The sequence below is a fragment of the Triticum dicoccoides genome, chromosome 7B (assembly GCF_002162155.2).
Source record: "Triticum dicoccoides isolate Atlit2015 ecotype Zavitan chromosome 7B, WEW_v2.0, whole genome shotgun sequence".
Lineage (NCBI taxonomy): Eukaryota > Viridiplantae > Streptophyta > Magnoliopsida > Poales > Poaceae > Triticum > Triticum dicoccoides.
The window spans coordinates 697,219,392-697,230,722 of NC_041393.1; the positions used below are offsets into that span (position 1 = coordinate 697,219,392).

Consider the following 11,331-nt stretch of genomic DNA (forward strand, 5'->3'; position numbering starts at 1 on the left):
TGGCGCTCCGGCGTGAGCATTGCGTAGTAGGTGATCTTGCTCCGGACCATGGCGGAGCGCCGGAGCGGGAGAGGGAGGAGGCGGATGTGCTCGGACTAGCGGCGTGGAGAGGGGGAGGTGGATGTGTTAGGGTTGCGGGACACCAGCCAGTTTAAATAACCGGTTTTGGTCTTGGGCGGCGAGCTAGAGCGGCGCCACGCGGCGTTCACACCACGGCGACGGACGCTGCGTCCGTCGTACCGCCGGTTTTCTGGGTGTTTTTGCCTGGGACCCCGCAGTCAGATCGACGTGGCGGGCGTGCCCCGGGTGCCCCATATTCGCCCCATATTTGGGCTGGATATGAGGGGTGCCGGTTAGCCCGGGTGTAGGAAGCCTGTTTGAGGGGCCCGGCTGGGTCAAAAAATTGTGACCGGGCGGGCTGCCCGGACGTTTAAGGTCGATTTGGGGCGCCCGGCTATAGAGGCTCTTAATGGTTATCTTTTCTTTATATGTGAAATTTGACATGTTTATATATGCATCCGGTACACATTTTAAGAAGCCCGTGGCAACGCACGGGCAGTCTACAAGTTAAAGTAATGATAGATTTTTGTAACTAGCGAACATTTTATATTATATTTCAGTATTTATTATTTTTAGTCTTTTATTATGTTGAGTCTTTTTTATCATTTTGAGTCTTTTATTATTTTAGACTTTTATTAGTTTGAGTCTTTCATTATATTGTGTCTTTTTTATTATATTGAGTCTTTTAATATTATGAGACTTTATTATTTTTACTCTTTTATTGTCCTCACCTTTTTTATTTGGTTTAACTTATTTTTTAGGGGGTTGTAATTAGCTATGGCGTGGCATTTTAGGCCCACGCCAGCACTGGTCCATCTCAATTCACTCCCCCTCTTAGTAAACTAGGTAGGAAGTGCGGCTTGCCGCACCCGGCAGCACCGCTGCCGGGTATAGTAATATCCAACCCGCTAATAGAGTCATTGAAGCATTGCAAATATAAAAAATAGCATAATGCAGTTGTGTTTACAAACTAAATTTACAGTCGTTTAACATTGCACCTGATCCAGTCTTATGAAAATTTAGATAGTTAAAACTCTATTAGAGTTGCCATGTACATAAGTTTTGGTAGCAACATTGGTAAGTTTAATCAGACACAAAGAATGAATCGAAAATCAAAGAGCGCATCAAAAGGCTCAACAAATTACACTACATGGACCAGCTAACCATTTAAGAAACAGTCGCCAGCAAATATAAAGTTAAACAACATCCATGCCTAGTCCTCAACTTCCTTGTCATTACATACCATACTACAGGTAAATAAAATACAAACTGAATCCTGGGCAGCAATTCAGATAACTCAACACCAAGTTCCATGCATTTCAGAGGTCGGCGTGATTCACCATTACATACCGCATCTACCAAAAGAGAGCACAAATTCAGGCTTCTCACTTATAAGAGGCATAATACTGAAGCGTGTCTTTCGAGATTCCCAACGACAGTTGATAGCTGCAGAGAAGAGCACGTATGCTGCTTAAACACTGATAAATTCTGTAGATGCTATAGGAAACGATTTTAAAAACCAGCTTACATGCGACCCATGCATTTAGTCTTTAAAGACTAAAGTCCTGCAGGCAGTAGGATGGGACTTTGGTTTTTTTTTGGGCATGTGGTATGTTTCATTGGGAAAGCAACAAACATGAGTAATACATATAGTTGTATAAGTCTGAAGAGTAGGAGGGAGGGTATGTCAGTTTCAGTGAGGCCATCCTAGAGGTCAATATCCATTTGTACATAAGATGATATGTAGTATTATAGGAATGCAAGTGAAAGCTGCCCAATACTATGATTACCTCTAATTTGTTGACACTTTTAGCTGATGGAGTGTTATCGTCGTCGCTCTCTGAATGAGACCCTTCCTTTGTCATGGTTAAAGAGGCGAGCTGATTCTGAAAGGATTCACACGATCATATAGCACTATGACCAGAACTGCTCAGCTATGAGTTGTCTTTGGCATTTCTTGAGCTCCACCAAGTTGGCATCATCTATTGTAATTATGCCCATGGTTAGTAGATTGTCTAAAGCAGCAGAACATGTTGAGGCAGAATGTTGAAATAAACCCAGAAGCATAAGAGTGCAATTTGATACATGATTCAAATATAGCAGTGCCCAGTGCAACATACAAATAAACCATAAAGTTCTTGTAATAGATTGGGCATAACCGATAGTGATATGGTTCGATAGGACATATTACATCATTAGGAGCACCACTTGAAAGGAGAGCCACATAAAAGGCATTGGCAGAAGGGGAGGGGCTCACCTCGGCTCGATGCCCTCGTTTGTCCCTGCAGTGTGTGGCTTGCCGGCGGCTCTCAGAGCTCAGGGACATCTATTCATTTTTTAAAGAATTCTTAGTGGTCCGATCCTGTTACGTCGGTAGTAAATCTCAGTGCTATACAAAATGCTCATACTACCATACGGAATGTTTTCTCTCAAAGAACCCAGGTTGCAAGTTTGGAATAAACCTTTGCATTTAACATGTAGTTAAAGGGGTGGCAAAATACGTTTTGGTTCTATCATACTCACTCTAATATAAAACATGTTCACTTCCAGAATTTCAGTGGCTCCATCTAATTATAAAAAGGGTTGCAGTACTAATGAACAGGGGAATGCCAATGTACTAAATTATTCGAAACTCCTCTGATCAAGTGGATAGCAAAATAGTACAAAAATCTTATGGTCACCCATGAGAATCCGCGTTTTGAAGTTTAATAGAAAGTATACCTTATTAAACAGCAGATAATCTGCTTCACTCCAAGAGTGAATGCAAGGACGACGTGCTCACGGGTCTGGTCATTCTTGGGAGGTACCATCCTCAAAACCAGCGGTCGTGGAGTCAATGATGAGCACATAATAGTCAACCTGGGATAAACAAAACAAAAACACAATTTCAGTGATATGAGATAGATCAAAGAGGTAGAGTTTGAGCTGTGAAATGAAAATCACTACTCTGGACCATATTGCCATCATAGAAGTATTTCTTCTTTTTCTTATCATAATCAAACAAGATCAAAAGAACAGGGGGAGTGCATGTAACCTAGCTCATGCACAGATTAAAAGAACGCACCTAAATGTAAGAAAACACCTTTGTGTGATTAAGAATATCCAAGTTTCTTTCTCTGTGCACAACTCAAGAAGTTTAAATCCTGAAACAGAGCAATTCATGCTTGAGCTTTCTAAAATGCAGGACATTGAATCAAGCTCATAATTGAAAGAAATTAGTGAAATTCAAAACAAAACAAAATTAGAGAACCCGCCAATATAAAGACTGTTTCAGGTTTAAATAAGCATGCTCAGCACTGACCTACGGAAACACGTTTTACCATGCCTGTCGGCATCTGAAAATATTCATCATTCGACATCTCTTTGATAGTTTTCAGATTTTCGTTTGACTCAGGACAATAATTAACTCGGCAAACTTTTCACATATGTCGAGGGCAGCCTTGCAGTGTAAGGACACCTCGTCTAGTGTCGCCGCTGCCTGCTTGATCTGGAGTAGAAGGGGGTGAGAAATATTAGATCAGATGGTACCAGAATTTATGCTAGCTAGCAAAGCAATATTTGGGCTTTCATATTTCCCAAAAGTCCTATGAAAATTCTTTTACAGAATCGATGAAAAGAAAATCTTCTCCCAATAAAGAAACTTGCAACATGTTTTTAAATACAAGCCAGATCATCTTATTTCAGGTGAAAATAACTACACGTTTTTGTAAGGAAAAACCGATCCGCTTGAACAAAGTAAAGATATCAGTTCCAAAAATCATTGTGTGTCTTACTGACCAATCACGTCCACTTTACACAGAACATAGTTATCCAGTGAGGGCCTGCGGTAATGCACAACCTATAAATACATGAGCTATAACTAAAAGTAATGTGTAAGAAAGGCCAATATACAAAATAATCGACAGTAACATATAAAAAAGGTTGTTTTCCTTTTCATATAAAAAGGCTGACTCTTAACAATTTGTACCCTGACTAAATTAGATTTAAAAAGTTTGTTACGTCAGCACCTACTCCTGCATGAGACACCGGTGTCACCATCACTAAACTCCAACTCCACACCGCTGGAACCCATCACACAAACCAGGCAGAGGATACTAGTAGAAAAGGGGGCATCAGTCCCGGTTCATAAGGGCCTTTAGTCCCGGTTCTTGAACCGGGACTAAAGGGTCGTTACTAATGCCTCCCCCCTTTAGTCTAAAGGTTGCGGGCACGTGGAGCTCCACCTTTAGTCCTGGTTGGTAACACCAACCGGGACTAAAGGAAATTTTATGATTTTTCTTTTTTGAATTTTTTTAAATTTTTTTTATTTTTAAATTTCTGAATTATTTTAACCTCTAATCTCTAATCACCACCCCTCATCACTGCTCAATTTATCCTCTAATCTCTAATCACCCCTCATCATTCCTAATCATCTAACTTCCCGAAAGGTCACCCATCCTCCCACTTCCCCAGCCTGAGCACGCTTAATTTCCGGATTCTATTCTCCCTCGTTTCCAAGTCTGCACTTGTTGTTTTCCTGACAATAGTAAGATGTCAATCCTATTAACCCTCAGGAATTTTGTGTGAGCATGAAGTGACACATTTCACTGTTTGAGTTTGAAACTATTGTTTTAAAAAACAATAATTATTTAGTAACACTAATATTTCTTGAATAATTAGTTTGACCATTGTTTGACCAAAGTTTGACCAGATTTGACCAAAATTCAAAATAACTGAAATAATTATGTAGTAACACTAATATTCTAGAATAATTAGTTATACCATTGTTTGACCACAGTTTGACCACACAGTTTGAAATTTTTTCAATTTTTTCCACTCTAGATCTTAAAAGCCCCGTAACTTTTTTTCTGTTAGGTTTTTGAGGATTTTAAAAATGTTTAACAGAGTTCCCCCAATTAAGTTTGGATGTAACTTTTCGAATAGATGATTTTTCATATAAAAAACTTTTTCATCCGAGTTAGTGTGCAAAAGTTATGCCCATTTTACTAAATTCTAGAGAGATTTTGCAAATAAAGTCGTAATTCACATTTGCAAATTTTCCCAACAACTAGACCACATATCACATGGGAAACTTATTTTTTTATTTTTTTTTTACATTTTCATCATTTTATTTTATTTTTTTGAAAACTGAAAAGGAGATCCGGAGGGGTAGAGTTTGAAAATGGGACCTTTAGTACCGGTTCGTGGCACGAACCGGGACTAAAGGTCTAACCCTTTAGTCCCGGTTGGTGCCACGAACCGGTACTAATGGGCATCGCACCCTTTAGTCCCGGTTCATGGCACCAACCGGGACTAAAAGGTCCAGACGAACCGGGACAAATGGCCTACGTGGCCCGGCCGGCCCCCTGGGCTCACGAACCGGGACTAATGCCCCCACTAGTCCCGGTTCTGGATTGAACCGGGACTAATGGGCTAACCCGGCCTGGACCAAAGCCCTCTTTTCTACTAGTGGGAAGCCGAGGGCCAGCAGCGACGCGGCGACCATGTGCGCCCATATTGTTTCGTATGAGATCCAACAGTCCAGATTGTTTCATCTGAAGATCGGACGGAGCATGGACCTAGCAAGATCAGCCATAGGTTAAATATCAAGCAATCACATTGGCAATCAAAACTGGAGGGTAGAGCAGAACTGAATGTATGCATGTTCACCGGATCTTAATCTATCCACACAATTAATACAGCTTCTGTAGTCACGTGTGTATCAATTAGTAAGAAATTAATATTTGTAAAGCGATTCTAAACCAAGCACAACAGCATATGGCAAATCATATTTGGACAGGTCTCTATCTACTACTTGTACATTTCAGAATTCGTTGTTCATGGTCGATTAGATAGAAAATCAGTGAGTGAGAGGAAGAGGAAGAGGAAGAGAGATGGATAGTGGAATAGCAGGAGGGGGAGGAGATAGTCATGGAGTAAAACTATTATATAACTATCTTACACACAAAACGACTGGAAGATGTCGAACTGACAATATAGAAAGATATAAATATATGTTTGAATAATATAGAACAAAAAATAAATTGGCTACTGGAACTGAATCAGCCTAATGCTGGCTGTTGTCCATTCATACAAGTTCAGTGTAAGTAGTAATCAACCAAGCACATGCGTAACAATTTAGCAGAGCAAGTAGAAATGTAGAGAAAAAAGAACAGAGAGACAACCTACAGGTTGCGGCAGCTGCAGCATGGAGGCGGCTTTCGGCATGCATGAGTTTTCACAACATAAGAGCAGGGTGGGGAAGATCCTGGCTGAGGCCGAGCGAACCGGGAGGTGGAAGATGGACACTGAAGGTACAAGAAGTCTACAAAGCCAATGGCGTTACAAAGGTGGCTGCATGTATTCCTTCAAGTTCGCCTTGACCTGAACATCAGAAATCACAAATCAAATATAACATGGAAGGTGCTCTGAACCCAATCTTTCTTTCGTAAACATGGAGAAACTCTTGTGAATAGAGCAAGCTTACGTCATATAAAAAAATATTATAAGAAAGAACACCAAGTAAGAGCAAACAAAATTAAGTTCAGAATATATATGCTAGCAAATCAAGAACCGTACAAAAGTATCCTGGGCCAAATCAAAGTCATATAGGCCACTAACTAACTAAAAATATGACATATCCAGGATAGGGAACCACTAATCAGCAAATACACAGCAAGTCCCCTTAACTTGCAGTAAGGTTAAATATATTCTTTCTAGTGGTTGCTAATGTACTCTGTATAGCTGAAAGCTGTGTAAATAAATCATGTTTAATGCACAAGCAATATTTAGTAGGGAAAGTCATAGCTAAAAGACTGTCACAACCAAAATCATGACAGCCTGCCATCGACCAGGAAACTCCATAGGACACAGAATATTGTAAAAAAAACTCCATCATAGCAGTCACAATAAATCTCAAGAAACTCCATAAAAGATAGAATATTGGCAACTGCACTATGCACTACACATGTTTGGATTAGAACATTGAATCAGTATGATTAGTATGCTGCTTCATCAGAAACAACGCGCAAAGCACACACTGCATTAAGTTGACTAAGCTCCCACAAACCCACCACTCCAAATCGATCTTCACTGTTAGACAGGAAGGATACATTTAAGTTTCAGTTCATCCTAAGGCAAACAAGAGAATTGAAGAAGAAGAAAATCAGACGAAACTGAATTTGTCCATTCACAACGCTGTATAACCGTGTCACAATAATGAACATTGACGTACACGACGAGCTCAGAGCACCCACCGGAGGCAAGGAAAGGAGCTCACCCTGGTTGGTTTTGTAGCGGGCGTCGAACAGCGCCAACACACAGAAGCAGCAGCGCCAAGGCGCTCATCACAACAATGATGGCGACGGTGCTGTAGCGAACTGAATCCTGCTACACAAGAGGAACAAGAGAAATAACAGTGAGTGAGGTTTCCTACTCTACTTTGTCTTAATTAATAGAACCAAAGTAACCAGTATGAATGAAGCCAAAGGCCTAACAGTGAGGACTGGAGAAATATGTGTGCATGATTCAGACCGCATCATCGAACAACATATGAATGGCAGAAAGCCGCAAACCAAATTGGCTTTATTTATCAGGTAAGTGACATTAGAACAGAGAATTCTCTTATCATCAGGTAAAGAGTGACATGACAGCCTCTCCACGCTTCTTGCTTGCTTCAAACTACATCAACTACCTACCAGCGCATACATACATACATGGCTTAATTATTAAAGATCCATCAATTCATCTATCTTATATCTGAACACACAATTTTTTTGTGCGTCTCTTTGTGGCTAGTGGGTGCAGGGATTTTGTTTGTTACCGGGAAGCTGTAAATCTTGCTTTGTTTTGACTCAAGGATCTTGTGATTTGAAATAAATTCCTCTGCTCTCATTAATTCATTTGCTCTCCTCTCCTCTCCTCACCTCTGAAGAGAAGAAATAGGCAGAGGGGTCTCCCTTGGATGAGTTGTTGTGTGATAAGCAAACAAATATTCTGCTAATGACTTAGTTAAGGATCTGAGCACGTTTAGATCACACAAGACAAGAGCAGAAAAAAAGTGGAATCGGGCTAGTAGAAGAAAGAGGGAAGGGAACACAGATGAGAGAGGGGGGAGGGGACCTTCCAATTCCATGGTGTGTGTTTTGGCAGGCTCCTCTACGGGTGGAGAAGGAGCAGACCTCGCCGGAGCTTTCCTTGGTTGTCGGCGTTGCCGTCGCTAGCCGTTGTACCAACAGAATAGAGAGAAGACGAGATGGGGGTAGAGAAGAAGAAAAAGAAGAATAGGAGGAGGGGATATGGGCGAGAGATCACCTTGACGAGCAGGGAGGAAGGCTCCATGTCCATGAGCGGAGCAGCAGCAGCGTCCTCGCCTCCCGATGATGATGTGCGAGCTCGCCTGAGGAGCAGCAGCAGCCGTGGTGCTTCCCGGTGGGTGGCGGCGCGAGTGGGGGCGGAGAGAGAAGAGAGCGCGGCTGAGAAGGGGAGAGGGGGAGTGGAGGCTAGGGTTCATCCAACCCAGGCGACGCAGAGGAGAAGAGGCGAGGCAGGGAGGGAAGGCGCCAACCGGCGGCTCGAGGGGAGGGGCGGAGGAGGGAGGCAACGCGTTAGGACCGGCGGCGAGCCGTGCTCCTCCTGCTGAGCAGCGAGAGGACGAGGAGGAGGGGAAGGCGCGACAGCGAGTGGGCATGGTGGCGGCGCCAGGGGACGGGAGGCCGCGGCGGCAGCGGCGCGGAGAATGGGCTAGGGTTAGGGGAATGAGGAGCGGGGGGGAGTGAGGACATGAGGAGAGGACGACGCTGTCGGCGCCCTATCGACCCCCTCTCCTGCGATGAGAAAAGACGAGAATACCCTCGGGGGGCACAGAATTTACAGGCGGTGGCATGGCGAATCCGAGCGGACGGCCAGGGTCGCTGCGAGCTCGATCAGACGGTTGTAATCGGTCCATTCGGAGATCTGACGGCCAGGACGCGCTCGGGGGGCCGATCGGACGGCTGCGAGGGCACATGGCCTGAGATTACTTCATTTTCCTTCGGACTCTAACAAGGGGAAGAGGCAGTCTTCTCTATATCATTTTCATCAACTGCCTCAACCAGCCGCCGCCACCTCCGGACCTCGCCGCTCGTCGCCACACTGCCGCCAGAAGGGGCGTTGGAGACGCTGTACGAGGCGCTAGATCAGATGTGGACGGTCTTATTCTTCGATCACGATCGCCTCGACAAGGGTTGTCGCCGCCGCTATCGATTTTAGAGCTCTGTTGCCGGAGAGGTAGTCGCCACCACGGTGGCCTTTGTCGCAGTTGGAGGCGGTGCTAGAGTCCGCGGTGGACTTTTTTTATCCCCAACCTCTTTTTTGACGCGGGGGTGGTTTCCAGCGGCGACAAGCGGGGTAGTGGTAGGGTCTTGGGTACCCATTCCGGTGGGAGAGCCGCTCATCGGTGGCGACAGCGGCGTCTGGTGGCGACTGCGGCGGGAAAGACGGAGGCGAGAGGGCGGAAGAAAGAGGTGTGCCAGTCTTACTCGGCTGCGCAAGCGCCGAGCATATTTAGGCAGGCTGGAGGGTTTTTTTGGCGCGGGAGTAAAATTTATCCTCCCTCGTAGGTTTTAGGTCTTCGGCTAGGTGCGACATAAGGGACTACAACCAAATTTTATCCGCCCTTACCGCCTCATAGGGGATCGGTTAGAGTTGGCCTAATAGACTAAGTGTAAAATCTATCAAACAGAACAAGTGCATCACCAGCACCTGAAATCTAAGGGTAAGCGTTGAATTCTTCAGCTGCAAGTGCAGCACATGGTCTGCCAAACATGATAATACGTTGTGCTGCTGCAACGCATGGTGCCAGATTGATGAGGCAACTAGCAATGGTGCAATCAGAGAGGAACATGCTTTGGGGGGCTGGGATTCACGTACAAGTAGAGATACTAGACGAAAGCTTCATCAACTGTGCGGTGAAGCTGGGCTACGTCGATGCATCCAGGCAGAAAGGTGAATTTCTACTGAAAATATGACAGAAGGCAGTGCTCCAGAGCCAGGCCCAGCCCACTACCAGAATTAACGTAGTTGCCGACGGCCACATCTATGCCGACGGCCCCCGTAGGCATAGATTGATATATCCCGACGGCTTAGGGTAGGCCGTAGGCATAGAAATGTCGTCGGCATATGTTGATCTACGCCGACGGGGGCCGTCGGCATACTAGTGCCGTCGGGACCTCTGGTGGTACGCCTACGGGGGCCGTCGGCATAGATGATGTCGTCGGCTTAGATGAGGCCCGCCTACCCGGTCAGAGGCGACCGTTTGACGGTGTAGGAACTATGCCGACGGGGCTAACGGCGGCCGTCGGCATTGAAATCAAACAGGAAAAAGAGAAAAAAAATGAGACAAAAACTATGCCTACGGCTAGGGCTACCACGTGGAGCCTATGCCTACGGCTAGGCCGTCGGCATAGCTGGCATAGATATATTGACATCCCCGATCCTGGACACCTCCACGTCATCGATCTGCGTGCATCGCCACGTCATCGATCCACAACCGTGTGCACAGCTATGCCTACGGCCATACCGTAGGCATACATCAGATCGGTGTGCGCAGATATGCCTACGGCATTACCGTAGGCATACCTGTACTTTTTTTTTAGTTTACCGTGGCAGAGATATGCCGACGGCATAGCCGTCGGCGTAGGCCTGGCGCATGCCCTCTGCCACGTCATCAATCTGCGTGCATCGCCACGTCATCGATCCATGACCGTGTGCACAACTATGCTTACGGCCTTACCGTAGGCATACCTCAGATCTGTGTGTGCAGCTATGCCTACAGCCTTACCGTAGGCATACCTGTATTTTTTTAGTATTTTTTTTACAATACAAATGTGCCTTGTCTAAACATAAATCATACCCCAATGGTATATCGATTGCCCCCCTCATGGACGTCGCTGCCGCCGTGTCACGGAGGGGGGAACTGGTCGACATCGGAGCGAATCTGGTTAGAGGGTGGCCTTCGGGGCGTAGCTATGCCACCGAAACATCGCATGGCTCCTGATGCATGTGTGAAAGTTTTGTGGCATGCGTAGACACCCGTCTTGGGGCTCCGTGGTGTGGCCTCCCTTCCGCGGATGGCAGCGTCGTCGTCACTTGGAGTGGGAATCGTGCGGGTCCGGTAGAACCGGAGGGAATCTAATGGTGGGTTGTGTCCAGAGTGTGTTCGGGGATGTTGCTATGGGCAGACCTGTCGCAACAAGGTGGAAAAGACCACTGGTCAAAGCCCGTCCGGCAAAAGTCAAAGGGCTAGATCTCCTG

The 11,331-nt window shown here is 45.3% G+C and overlaps 1 long non-coding RNA gene across 11 annotated transcripts; it reads right to left on the minus strand.

Moving 5' to 3' along the window:
- Positions 1–1,140: 1,140 nt before the first annotated feature.
- On the minus strand, positions 1,141–8,814 carry LOC119337276. 11 transcript variants are annotated; one of them, XR_005163134.1, is made up of 11 exons: positions 8,353–8,814; positions 8,161–8,257; positions 7,862–7,966; positions 7,319–7,428; positions 6,225–6,423; positions 3,362–3,547; positions 3,125–3,203; positions 2,782–2,919; positions 2,318–2,386; positions 1,851–2,042; positions 1,141–1,506 (listed from the first exon to the last, which is right to left on the minus strand). It is a non-coding gene; the product is annotated as an uncharacterized LOC119337276 (long non-coding RNA). The 11 variants fall into 11 exon arrangements; XR_005163138.1 differs by lacking the exon at positions 8,161–8,257; XR_005163133.1 differs by having other exon boundaries at positions 8,161–8,814.
- Positions 8,815–11,331: the final 2,517 nt, after the last annotated feature.